The sequence below is a fragment of the Anastrepha ludens genome, chromosome 3 (genome assembly GCF_028408465.1).
Source record: "Anastrepha ludens isolate Willacy chromosome 3, idAnaLude1.1, whole genome shotgun sequence".
NCBI lineage: Eukaryota > Metazoa > Arthropoda > Insecta > Diptera > Tephritidae > Anastrepha > Anastrepha ludens.
Genome location: NC_071499.1, coordinates 24,081,983 through 24,095,938, shown reverse-complemented (window position 1 = coordinate 24,095,938; position 13,956 = coordinate 24,081,983). Strand labels below are relative to the sequence as shown.

Sequence of the window (13,956 nt, the reverse complement as noted above, 5' to 3'; positions counted from 1 at the left end):
TTTTCAAACTTCCTTTCCATTTTGAAATACTTTGGAATCGCTGCACGGATGTTAAGCGAGTTTTTTTTAACCTTTCCTTTCCTTTTTGCCATTTTCCTTTATTTCTTTACCGAACGAAAGCAAATCCAAATTAGTTTATGCGATGCTGAAAAGCGCAATTATTTTTATTTAATGGTTTACGAATTTTCACAAACTTTGTAACAAAGTTCTTTGTCCACCCAGTTTATTAATAAAACGCGTGTATGGAAGGATTCGCCAGTTCTGGCTGCTTTAATCTGGTCAGTTTTTTACAGTAGGGGTCTTAATTGGTTATTTCGTCTGATAGCAGCAGCTTATGATAAATGACTCCCTTCCGAAATTCCTTCTGATAACACGAAATACACATCAAAGTCTTCTTTTTTCCAAGTCCGGGCAAAACGATGCATTTATGCTGACTCACCACACTTTAAGCACGAACATTTTAGGCTCTTTTTTCTCGCAAATATATGCCGCTTTTTGCAACCTCAGCTACCATCAGTTTCAAGAAACGAAGTTTGTGTTTCTTCCATCCAAGTAGACTCTTGCCTGGGCAACCATTTAACCTTAACTTTAATCTATCATTCGCTTCTCGGCATAGAGTTTTTATTGATAAGAATCTCATACTTCAATTCGACTCAATCGATTTTTTTGCGTCATTTCGTGTAACTCCCATACATCGCAGTTCTTCTTCAGATCAGCCTTAAGCAAATGGTCCCGCACAGTCTTCTAGCGAATCTTCAGTTCCTAGACAATAGAATAAGTGCTCAAGTGAAGTTCTAACTGCACGATTTTCATGGCTCACATAAAAGAAAAATGAGGTTAAAAAAAATTCAAAAAGCTTTTGGGCTTTCTTCTATTTCGCCCTAATATCATACTTTTAGCTTAAGTTTTAAAATCATTACGCCCTAAAAATGACAGTTGCTCTCTGTAATGTGTAGATTAGTTATATACCCATAGTGGGCAGCTTATTTTTGACCTGTTGAATCAGACAATTCAAACTTTTTCTGTACATGGCACTGTTTTACCTTCAAAATGTTCTCAATGATAAGGCTCACTTTTAGCTCAATGCCTTCGAAAATAAGTAAAATTTTCACTTTTAAAACAGCCTTGGTTCTTAAGTGACCTATCAACATTTGAAGCCCACGAATAATGCACTAACTCCGAGGGTTCGTTTACCGATTGTAAAACGAAGAAACCGAGCTGTCGGGAGGTGGCGTCTTCCCAAAACCGTTAGCTTATTTTTCGCGACAAATGTGGCGTCGGGCACCTTAATAATACAAAACAAACAAATAAAAGGAAGGGTTGTAAAAACCGTTTCCACAGCTGTTATGATCCCATCATTTGATGAAAAACGTTTTCCACGCATACATTTTTTAGGTTTGGAAACAGATGGAAGCCACTAGGAGCCAAATGTTATGGATGCTTCAACGATTCGAACTCTAATTCATGGAGTTTAGCCATTGTCAAAATGCTCCCGTGACACGGCTTTCATTGTACTGATGAAAAAGTTTTTGGTTTCTTTAGCAAACTGGGGTTTTTATGAATGTTTTGCTTTAGCTGGTCTAAAAAAGTTACAAAAATATTCAGAATTTATTGTTTTTCCAGTTTGCAAGTAATCCACCAAGAAAATTCCTTTCGTATCGCAAAAAACTCTCCACTATCTACCACTCTCCCCGCGGAACTGTCCAAAAAGGAATTACCTGACAGGGCTGGTTAGACATAGGCTGCTAGTTATTTCGTCCACGACCCTCCGCGCGTCTTAGATCATTGTGGATATATTTTGCATGCGCGCAGATTCGCTTCCAACTATCACTCGATTTTAGCATAAAATCAATAATATTTTCTCCGTTTAATATACCACAAATTTCGGGAGCATAGCGTGGGCACTGGAACAAGCCATGATCAGCGTCTTCTTCCTTATCCGTGCAGATTGTGCAGTTTAGGGAACTGTCATGGCCGAATCTATGGAGGTATTTTCGAAACACCCCGCGTCCTGAAAGGAATTAGGTTAGATGGAAGTTTGTTTCCCCATGTTTCTTTTCTAACCGCGTCGTCAGAATGGGTATTAGCCAATCCGTCCATCTACCTTTCGGTGATCTACCAATGGGAGATCGTACGACGCCTTTCTTCTTCTGCAATATTTTTACGACTTGCTCTACCGTCGTGCTCTACTAGTCTTATTGCATATCTTTCGCCAAATGTCAACGAGGACTAGTCCTACTATAACGCTGGAAGCATCCTCAGAAATTGTACGAAAGCCGCAGATAGTTCGCAAAGCGCTTAACCGATAGACGGCTGTCAGTTTTTTTTTTTTTATGAAGCTATTTAAGTTCAGTGCATCAGCTCAGATCGGTGCGGCATACAAAAGAACCGAGCTGACTACCCTGCTAATATATATAGTATTCTTTTGCTGTGGCTTGGTCGGCCATTGTTTGGCATGATTCGCAACAGATAGGACTCCTAGGTATTTAATAGTGGGTTTTGAACTAATCGTTACAGACCCAACATTTACATTTATAGTTTCTACTATCTTTCTGCTGCTTATTAGAACTACTTCGGTTTTATGCTCAGCTAACTCCAACTTCATAGACCTTAGCCAAGTCTTGCTCCTGTTTACTGATTCGCTGGCGATCCTCTCAATTTCGTGGATATGTTTTGCTACCATTACCACCGCGATGTCATCCGCGAATCCAATGACTTTAGTTCTACGGGGCATATCGAGTCTTAGAACGATTTCTGCTGTTGTTGCGGTTTTTGGAAGTCCTTGACGTGGATCGCCTTCAAGGCTTGTACGACCATGTTTAAATTCTTGTATGGGTCTATTCATAGTTCGGGAATTCTAATTGAGTCATCATATCCAGATATTTGATTTCATAACCTCTATTCTACGCGAATGCCTTTCAAGCTTCTTACTCCGCTTGTCCGCATTAGACCAACCCTAGTGGGGAGCTTTTTTTTGTTGGCACATCATTTCATTGAATTTTATTATTTTCAGTACCTGTCAATGCTATACCTATATAAAAATTTTAAGGTACAACAAAAACATTTAACAATAAATTCGCACTCTGGCTAAGAACTGTTCCACGTGTTTGAATGTCAATTTATTCAACACGCCAGCCGCAAATGCGCGATGTATATGACCATAAAACGAGTTAGAGTGCATGCGTTATATACAGGGTGTCCCATATGCAATTATCTTTTTTATGGAATATGGAATATGTAGATTTGGGTGCCTCATTAAAAAAATTGCTATTTTTCCCACCGGAATCATAAAACATATAAAATTCTAAGGTCTCATTAAAAAAAGCTTGGAAATGTATTAAGAGTTAAATGAACTGGTCTGATTTGAAAGCACCTCAAAATCGAGTTTTTATCAATAAAATTAGTTAAAAGAAATAAAAAAATTCAGAAAATAAATAAATGAGTTTAAATTTTTGACAGGTCTGCTTTAAAATCTTGGAAAATTGTAATAATGGCATACAAATATTGAGATTTTTGATGCTATTTTTGAAATTTTTTTAAGGAAAAATTTGAGAAAATTTGGAGTAAGTAGCCAAATTTTACTGATTTTAATTTAGTAAGATAAGATGGAAAAGGTATTTTTCACCCCTTTTATTTCTTGGAAAATTAAACTATGTGCGTCCACAAAAGAAGAAAAACATAAAAAAAGTAAAAAATAGCTTTGATCATTGTAGGTATTTCTTTTCATAACACTTTTTTTAAAACCTAATTTTCTTAACAAAAAAACTCGATTTGAGTCCAAAAAAAAAACAGCAAAAAACTCCTTGATAAAAAATAATTCTTATTCTTATTCATTCATCATTTGAGGTAATTTTTTTTGGAAATAATGTTTTTAAAAACAAATTTTATTAATAAAAAATCGATTTGCGTCAAAAAAAAACCTGGTAAAAAAAAAAATACTTTTACTCATTCATCATTTGAGGTAATTTTTTTAAAGAAAATGTTTTTAAAAACTATTTTTATTAATAAAGAAATCGATTTGCGTAAAAAAAAATAAAATAAAAAAAACCTGATAAAAAACAACTTTTATTCATTCATCATTTGAGGTAAGTTTTTTAGAAAAAATGTTTTTAAAAACTTTTTTTTTATTAATAAAAAATCGATTTGCGTCAAAACAAAAATAAAATAAAAAAACACATAAAAACTTCCATCATTTGAGGTAATTTTTTTATAAAAATGTTTTTCAAAATAAATTTTATTAAAAGCAAAAAATCGATTAGTGCCACCACAAAAAAACAATAAAAAAACACCCTGATAAAAAATAACTCATCTATCCATTCATCATTTGAGGTAATGTTTTAAAAATTAATTTTATTAAAAAAAAGTCCAAAAAAAAAAACACCGTAAAAACTCCCTGATAAAGCAAACTCTTCTATCATCTGATGTAACTTTTTTAGAAAAAATGTTTTTAAAAATTAATTTTATAATAAAAAATCTGAAAACTGAAGGAAAAATAGTACCAATTCATTGAAGTTCATGAAAAGTGATGCCACATAATGAACGTAAATTGAGTGACACCCTGCACGTGTAAGAGTGCTCTGCAAAAGTTGGTAAATTAGTAGATATTCAGTTTGCCAAAAAAATATAAAACGTCAGCATTTTTGACACATTTTTTTCGCTGCTTTTTCGTACATGTAAAGCATAGCACTGTTAACAAAAGAAGAAACCAAAAAAAGAGGGGAAAAAACTTTCTCAGAAATCAACGTTGTTTTGCAGTCTCTTGAAACATCCACTTGTTATACTTCACCTCAATGGGTTATAAAAGTTCATACCCACAAAAATTCTAAAAACTCCACTTAAAATTGCAAAATTATCATGAAAGTTTGCAAAATTTTGAACAAAGCTAAAACTTTGCTTAATGAGGGTTTTATTTTTTTTTTTTTTGTTTTTTTTTGTTATTTGTTTTTTTTTTATTTATTTGTTATTTTTTTTTTTTTATAATTTTTTTTGTTTTTTGTTTGAAGTTTGTTTTTTGAATCTTTTTTTTTGAATCTTTTTTTTTTTTGTTTTTTTTTTGTTTTGTTTTTTTGTTTTTTTTTTGTTTTTTTTTTTTGTTTTTTTTAATTTTTGTTATTTTAATTTTTGTTAAAAAACAGGAATCACGTCTTTTCTTCGATACAAAGTGCATGCTCGATTTTTATTATATGGCAGAAAAAGCCTAGAACCGTCACCAAACAGCATTTCGTAGTCATTTGAATCTTACACTTTTTTTACCAGAACTCAATGGACTATAAAAGAACATCCCCATCAAAATCCTGTTTATAAAGTTGAAAGTTTTGATGAAAGTTGAAAAAAATTTGTAAACAATTTTAAACTCTACTTATCTAGCTTTTGTTGTAGTATGAACTGAATTTCTATAAATAAATAGTGTTCCATGTATACGAGTAATATAAGTTTGCCACAGGGTGTGCGATATGTGAGAAAAAATCATAGGGGTACGACGAATTTATAATATTGAGTGCAAGATAAAAGGATTGCGTGCTCGCTGACCACAAACAATGTTGACTAGCCGCAATCCATAAGAAAAAAAGATATATACATATATATATATGCATGGAGATATATACATATGCATTTACGAACATATGTTAAGCTAATATAGCAGTAATATGGTAAACTGCCGTGAGTGGTCAAGTGAGAGGATGTTCTCTCACACTTCTCCCTCCCAGTATGTGGTTTACCGCAAATGAAATGAGTGTCCATGAGCAAGCGTGAATTATTGTTGCATTCAATGAGTATGCAAGTGTGTGTAGGAGTATTAAATCAAATAAAATATACTATGCAGCCGATTTAATCCAGTAGCTAAGGCTTTAAAGTTAGTCTGCATTTCATTAAATTACAGGAAATGTTTATATTGCGTTATAAATGAAAACAATGTGGTCAACACCTTTGCTTGGACGTTAATAAAGTTTTATTTGTGGATTTGTGAGTAGGGAGAGCGAGTTAGCGTATTTAAATTTGGTCGATATAAGGCAATATTTATTTTTAAATGCACATACAGTGACTCCCAGCTTATTTCATGCAGGTGATAAGTTTTTAGAAAAAAGAAAATGACTGGATGTTTATTAAATTTAATAAAAAAAATGTATACGACTTGTAATGATGTATGTATGTACTGTTTACCACTGCAGTAAGAACAATAACAAAAACAAATAGTTTTCTCACCAAAATATGCTCACAGCTTAAACGATGCAGTGCATTTTATATATTTTCTGAGATTGCATTGCGGTGAAATGTATTTTTTTCTGTTTAGCTTAGCGTCTTAAGTCATTCTCAGAAAATTTTTGTAAAAAGTTGAAAAAATTTAAATTTTTTAAGATGGGGAAAACGGTCTGCACTTGAAAAGGGGAAGGCGTTATTTGTCATTATAAAGAGGGCAAAAGCCAACAAAAAATTGCAGAAATTGTTGCTCAACTGTCCAGCACATTATAAAAAGGTTTCGCCACGAAAACAGGCTAGATGATAAGGAGAGATCTGTGTCAAATAAAATATTTAATGATGCAGATAAGAGGCCGATTGTTCGCAAAGTTAAGGGGACAGATACCTGTAAACGGCCATATTTTCCCTGATTTTCATTAAAATTATTTAAAACGAAGAAGTCAATATATATTTTTCAAAATTGGAATACAGTTTATTTATATATTAAAATAATATAATTTTTTTTTTATTTTAATCATTTAAAATAGCGGATGTACACTCAATTCTTCCAGGAAGGTCGCAGCGGGGTTTCTCAATCGGGGGCCATTGTAGCATCGGCGTCAGTGACCTGAATACAAAAAACCAAACATTTTTGTTTATTATTGTCATAATTTCTATATGAAGTAAACAAAAATGGAAAAAAATTCGCATAATAAAATGTTAAAAAAAAAAAAAAAAATTTAGGGCGAATTTCCTACTATTTTTGCTTCGAAAAAATTATTTTTTCTTTTTAAATTCACATAGAAAGTAATATCATAAAAAAGATGTGTGCGAAATTTCAGGGAGACGGGCAATAACTTTTCGAGTTATCGTGTACGCCGATTCGAAAAATATAGTTTTGAGAAAAACGCGTTTAAAGTCGGCAACGTAACTATACCTCTGCCAGCGCTCGAGCGCAAGGAATAGAGTCGTCATGGTTGACGATCTATAACATAAGGAATACTTAAATTTACGTTCTACATTTTTTTTGACATATGTATTCTTAAAGGATTAACATTTTATAAAAACAAATGTTTTTTTCGAAATTTTGCAGGTATCTGTCCCCTTTAATTTTTATTACTATTTTTTAAATTTCTCATTTAATTTTATTTACATTTTTATATATTTTTTTTAAATTATGTGTATATTTTTTCAGTTTTTTAACAATTCTGAGCATTTAAAAAAAAAAATTAATTTTGACCCGAAATAAAATACGAAAAATCTTCAACAAAATAATTTCATTATTAAAAATTAACGCGATTATTGCGAACCCGAAAAATGAGCTAGAGCACTCTCATGCCAGAAGCACATTAATTTTTCCTTAATAATTATTTAATTTTTACTTAATAATATTTTTTTTGTTTTAATCAATTATTAATATTAACTTTTAAAAATTTAACATCAAAAAAATGCTTTCCAAAGGTGCTCTGCAGAAAGTTTAGGTCAGCAGTACCTGTATATCGATTTGGTACAATGAATGTTGAATAACTCGAAAAGTATTTATCGGATTCACTTCAATTTTTCACACAATATTTTTAAGATATTATACTCTAAGAAAAAACAGAAAAAATCAATTTTTTTTAAATTCTTACTATCTCTAACCCCTTAAGACTATGTTACCTTTTGTTTGGCAAAACAAAATATCCTAGAAGAACTTCATATGCACGTAAACGGGGTGCTTTGCTACCGACTAGAAATATTTTAAATTTGCTTTCTGTGCTTTATTTAATTACGAAAGAGATCTAAAATTTCGGCTCCAACTCGAACGCTCTAAGAATGGCAGCCATTTTTATTTTTATTTTGCCTCATTTTTTATATATAATATTTTGAGTCAGAAGTCTTATGTCTTCTTCTCTTCTTAATTGGCGCGATAACCGCTTACTCGATTTTGGCCGAGCTTAACAAAGCGCGCCAGTCGTTTCTTTCTCGTGTTAACCGGCGCCAATTGGACACACCAAGTGAAGCCAAGTCCTTCTCCACCTGATCTTTCCAACGCAGAGCAGGACTTCCTCTTCCTCTGCTACGACCAGCTGGTACCGCATCGAATACTTTCAGAGCCGGAGCGTTTGTATCCATTCGGACGACATGACCCAGCCAACGAAGCCGCTGGATCTTTATTCGCTGCACTATGTCTATGTCGTCGTAAAGCTGATACAGCTCATCGTTCCATCGTCTCCGATATTCGCCGTTGCCAACGTGCAAAGGTCCAAAAATCTTACGCAGAATCTTTTTCTCGAACACTCCAAGCGTCGCTTCATCGGATGTTGTCATCGTCCAAGCTTCTGCGCCATACGTCAGGACGGGCATGATGAGAGTCTTGTAGAGTGTTAGTTTTGTTCGTCGAGAGAGGACTTTACTGCTCAGTTGCCTACTTAGTCCAAAGTAGCACTTGTTGGCAAGAGAGATTCTACGTTGGATTTCAAGGCTGACATTGTTATCGGTGTTAATGCTGGTTCCTAAATAAACGAAGTCTTTTACAACCTCGAAATTATAACTGTCTACAGTGACGTGGGTGCCGATACGCGCGTGCGCCGACTGTTTGTTTGAAGACAGGAGGTACTTCGTTTTGTCCTCGTTCACCACCAAACCCATTCGCTTTGCCTCTTTATCCAGTTTGGAGAAGGCAGAACTAACAGCGCGGTTGTTAAGGCCGATGATATCGATATCATCGGCATACGCCAACAATGGTACGCTCTTATAAAATATTGTGCCTGAGCGATTAAGTTCTGCGGCTCGTACGATGCTCTCCAACATCAGGTTAAAGAAGTCACACGACAGCGAGTCACCCTGTCTGAAACCTCGTTCGGTATCAAACGGCTCGGAGAGGCCCTTCCCAATTCTGACGGCGCTACTGGTGTTGAGCAACGTCATCTTACATAGCCGTATTAGTTTTGCGGGGATACCAAATTCAGACATCGCGGCATACAGGTAACTCCTTTCCGTACTGTCGAATGCAGCTTTGAAGTCGACGAAAAGGTGGTGTGTGTCGATTCTCCTTGCATGGGTCTTTTCTTAGATTTGGCGTATTGTGAATATTTGGTCGATGGTAGACTTTCCAGGTCTGAAGCCACACTGATGAGGTCCAATCAGTTGGTTGACGGTGGGCTTCAGCCTTTCACACAATACGCTCGCTAGAACCTTATAGGCGATAATTAGAAGACTAATCCCGCGGTAATTGGCACAAATTGCAGGATCGCCCTTCTTATGGATTGGGCAGAACACACTTAAATTCCAATCGGCAGGCATGCTTTCATCCGACCATATTTTGCATAGGAGCTGATGCATGCACCTTACCAGCTCTTCGCCGCCATGTTTGAATAGCTCAGCCGGCAGTCCGTCGGCGCCCGCGGCTTTGTTGTTCTTTAGCCGTGATATTGCTATTCTCACCTCGTCTTGGTTGGGTAACAGAACTACAATTCCGTCGTCATCGATTGGGGTATCGGGATCTTCACATTCTCTATGACATGCGCAGCTGTCACTTTTTAACAGGTTCGAGAAGTGTTCCCTCCATAATTTAAGATTGCTCTGTACGTCAGTCACCAGATCGCCGTCTTTGTTCTTACAGGAAAACGCCCCGGTCTTAAAACCTTCTGTAAGCCGCCGAACTTTCTGGTAGAATTTTCGGGCGTTGTTCCTATTGGCCAGCATCTCAAGCTCCTCGCACTCACGTATTTCGGTCTCTCGTTTCTTCTGTCGGATAATACGTCTCTCTTCCTTTTTCAGCTCTCTGTAGCGACCCCACATGGCTCGCGTTGCGCCCGATCGCAGCGTGGCTCTATAGGCGGCATCTTTTCTTTCGGCGGCTGCATGACATTCCTCGTCGTACCAACTGTTTTTTCGGGCTCGCCGGAATCCGATTTCTTCTTCGGCGGCGTTACGTAGGGAACGAGAAATGTTGCTCCCGCATGCCCATTTGTTGGGCAGTGCTTTCGGAGAGCAGGAGTGAGAGTCGAGTGGCGAATCTTCTGGCTGTCTGTTGTGATTGCAGCTTTTCGATGTCGAACATTCTTTGTGTAGGTAGATGTACGTTTTTTGCTGCACAGAGGCAGGTGCGCAGTTTGGGTGCAACAAGGTAATGATCCGAGTCGATGTTGGCCCCTCGGATCGTACGTACATCTAATACACTAGAAGCGTGTCTTCCATCTATCACAACATGATCGATCTGGTTTCTCGTTTTTCGATCAGGAGACAGCCAGGTAGCTTGGTGTATCTTTTTATGCTGGAATCTGGTGCTGCAGACTACCATGTTTCGGGCCCCGGGGAAGTCGATCAGCCTCTGTCCGTTACCGGATGTTTCGTTGTGCATGCTAAATTTTCCGACTGTGGGACCAAAAATTCCCTCCTTGCCCACCCTGGCGTTGAAGTCGCCAAGCACGATTTTTATGTCGTTGCGGGGGCAGCGCTCATAGGAACATTCCAAGCGCTCATAGAAGGAATCTTTGGTCGCATCGCCCTTCTCTTCCGTCGGGGCGTGGGCGCAAATTAGCGAGATGTTAAAAAATCGCGCTTTGATGCGGATTATTGCGAGACGCTCGTCCACCGGAGTGAACGACAGTACTTGGCGACGAAGTCTCTCTCCCACAACAAATCAGACACCGAATTTGCGCTCCTATACATGGCAGCTGTAGTAGACGTCGCAAGGTCCTATGGTTTTCTTTTCCTTGCCCCGTCCATCGCATCTCTTGGATGGCAGTGATGTCAGCCTTTACTCTCACGAGGACATCAACCGGCCGGGCAGAGGCACCTTCCCCATTAAGGGACCGGACATTCCAGGTACATGCCCTCAAATCATATTCCTTATTTCGTTTGCAGGGGTCGTCATCAGTAAAGGCAGTTCTCATCCGAGGCTTTTTTAATCTTTTCATTGGGGGGGATTTTTAAGTGGCGGGTCCCAAACCCAGCGCACAACCAGCTATCCTGGAATGCTTCGCCTTCTCACGTTAGCTCACTCCCGAACGGGTGTTCGGAAGCTAACCAGAGGATACGTGGGCTAATCCCGGACGTTGTGAGCTGCTTGGACCATGTGTAGAAGAATCGTCCTGGCCACTCCCAAGTGAATGGCGATCAGTAACTTTCCCCACTTGCGTGGACTTCTACACATGGGACCATCCTCCATCGAAGTCTTATGACTACTAATCTATAAATACAATATAATATGAATATTTTTTCTCAAATATTATTTTCTCCTTTGTCGGCATTCTTAGTTTTCAATTTGTCGATTTTTATTTTTGTTTTGAATTTACAATATTAATTTTAACATTCTCACAGCCATTCCATTCTTCAATGGGCCGTCATGACTAAAATTATTGCCGCACTCAATAAATGCAAATGCACCTCCCTCCCTCTCGGTGGACTCATTAATCAAGTTTCGAATGAACGAAATCCCCAAAGTGCGATTGGGAATTTGGCAAATGCACCACCAAATAAAAGCCCAAATAAATTTTTGAAGCTTCATTGAAAATGCCGCTGAAATATATTTCTACGTGAGCGCAGACGCTATCGCCAATAAATAAACGCAACTACAAAGAATGCAAAGCTTAAAAAAAACTATCGAGCACCAAAAAGTATTTTACGTTTTTTTATTTCATTTCAATTTTCGTTTCTTGCAGCAGCTAATTCAGTTGTGAGGTGACTGATTTTGATCATAATTCATTTAAAATGTGAACGGCACCTACAGATGGCAAATGATATTAGAGAGCAGCCGCACAGCAATGGCGGGCACTGCAATAAGAAACTGTAATGCAACAACAAGAGCGAGCAGCCTTACATTTGTATTCAAAATTGTGTTCGAGCTCAGCCCCAAAATGAATTGCAAATAGAGCGCGGCCCATGGGGTTTGCTGGTTGGCTTGTGGACAACGTGGCCGCCAGTGAGCTATGCACCTCCTTATGCATGTGTATTTGTATGTGTGTGTGTTAGGTACTTTATTCGCCTGTTTTGGGGGCCTGTGCGTTTGTTGTTTTGCAATTTATTTGGCAAGTTGCAGTGCAAAGTGAAAACGTTTGCGAAACACCAATTGGCGCAACGAATGTCCGGCTGGCCAGCTCATTTAGGCTGCTTTTAATTGATTACCATTCGCATTTGCCCATCTATAAATTGTGTTAGATGAGTTGTATGTATGAGTTTCAATTAGTTACCATCAAACCGCTGTGCTTAGGTGATGAGAAAACGCGTGGCATCGAACACATTTTTGTATCTTAAAAATAACTAAAATTTTAGGTCGAGTGGATTCAAGAATCATAGTTGACCGAAATCTGTGGCGAGCAGCACTTGTGACTCTGAAAGCTGTAGCAGAAGTCACCTCAGCAGGCAGTTGCTGCAAGCCAAGCCAGCTCGTAGACACATTAAAAGCTACGACGTTCATCGAGAGTGAATAAACATCTTCTTACGCTTTTACCCCATGCATGCCGTTTATCGGAGAGCAACGGCCATCCATTGCAAACGCCGAGCTCAAGCTCGAGTTGCCTTGTAACTTAGATTAGATTACTGCGAGGTTTTCACTTCGGCCTCATAGTCTTTTGCGCCCGCCACTCATCACAATACCTCATCCAGATCCAGTTCACTTATTAAATTCGGGATAGAGCTGGGTTGCATTGAGCGTATGCAACTTTCTTCTGGCTGCAGTTGGCCGAGATGTCTCAACCTTCTCTGCGCTAAAGCGCTGCATTCAAGGAGAAGGTACTTTGGAGTCTCCGGGGATTGGTCGCAGGAACGGCAAGAACTAGTGGACATATCTCGATCATGTGCAGATGACTACACAGTCTGCAGTGGCCTGTGGTAATGTCCGAGAGCATTCTCAGGGGAGGGTTATGAGTTTTGTTGAGTTGGATTTCGCTTCCCAGTAAGGATTTCGCCCGGCGTAGCCCCATAGTTTGGTGCCTCTTAACTTCTTTTAGCTTTAGCTCTTCACTGCTAAGTTTCTCTTCAATAGGGCGTTGCCCCATAGCTAGGAAGGGCTTGGGTCGTATTTATGGCGAGGCTGTAACCTCTCTCGCCAATGCGTCCGCTACTTCGTCCGCTAGACACTGACGCAAGTCTAGATATTGTAACATGTAGCGATTATGTGGCCTTAATTGGTTATGTGCCAGACTTATAATTATCCTGTGTTGGTTGTTTGGCCGAGCTTCTTCTCCAACTTGGGGTATACACGTATGTTTGATGCTCCACAAATGGAGGAACCTATAGGGCTATGTCGTCTTCAAATGTCAGATGATTTTATATTAGGGATTTTTCAAGGCAGAAATACACTCGTTCGTTTCTTACCGAAAGGCCACCTCTATGATGAAGCATTTTTGGTGTTTCGTGCCCACAGATTTATAATTTCTGGGTGGTAGAGCTAAGAAGAATCGCAGGCAAGCGAAGCTATTTGGTTACTCGCTGGGCAGAGCTGCAGGCATGCGAAATGCTTAGGGAACGTGGGAGCAAGGCTCTTATGATGCCATGGTGCGGATTCAAACTAGTAAACTCTTCTAAGAAGATCAAATCAAATGTGCAGGTAACATTTCTCTGATCTGGGTTCCAGAATACAGAAATATAGAGGGGAATAAAATTGCTGATGAGCTTGCCAGGAAGGGGTCGACTGAATTAGTCTCAGCGGTCTCCTACACGGTCATCGGCATCCACATGACTACTGTTAAAGGGGAATTAGACAGTTTATTTCTTAGGAAAACGCAGAAGAGATGGAGCTTAATTTGTTCGTGCGCTATTGGTGCCCTTTGGCACCAGTATAACAGACGCACA

The 13,956-nt window shown here is 38.2% G+C and overlaps 1 protein-coding gene across 1 annotated transcript in view; it reads left to right on the top strand.

The window, feature by feature from the left end:
* Positions 1–13,956, top strand: part of LOC128857174 (interleukin enhancer-binding factor 3-like) — a 103,580-nt gene that overhangs the window by 31,047 nt on the left and 58,577 nt on the right. The window lies entirely within an intron of this gene.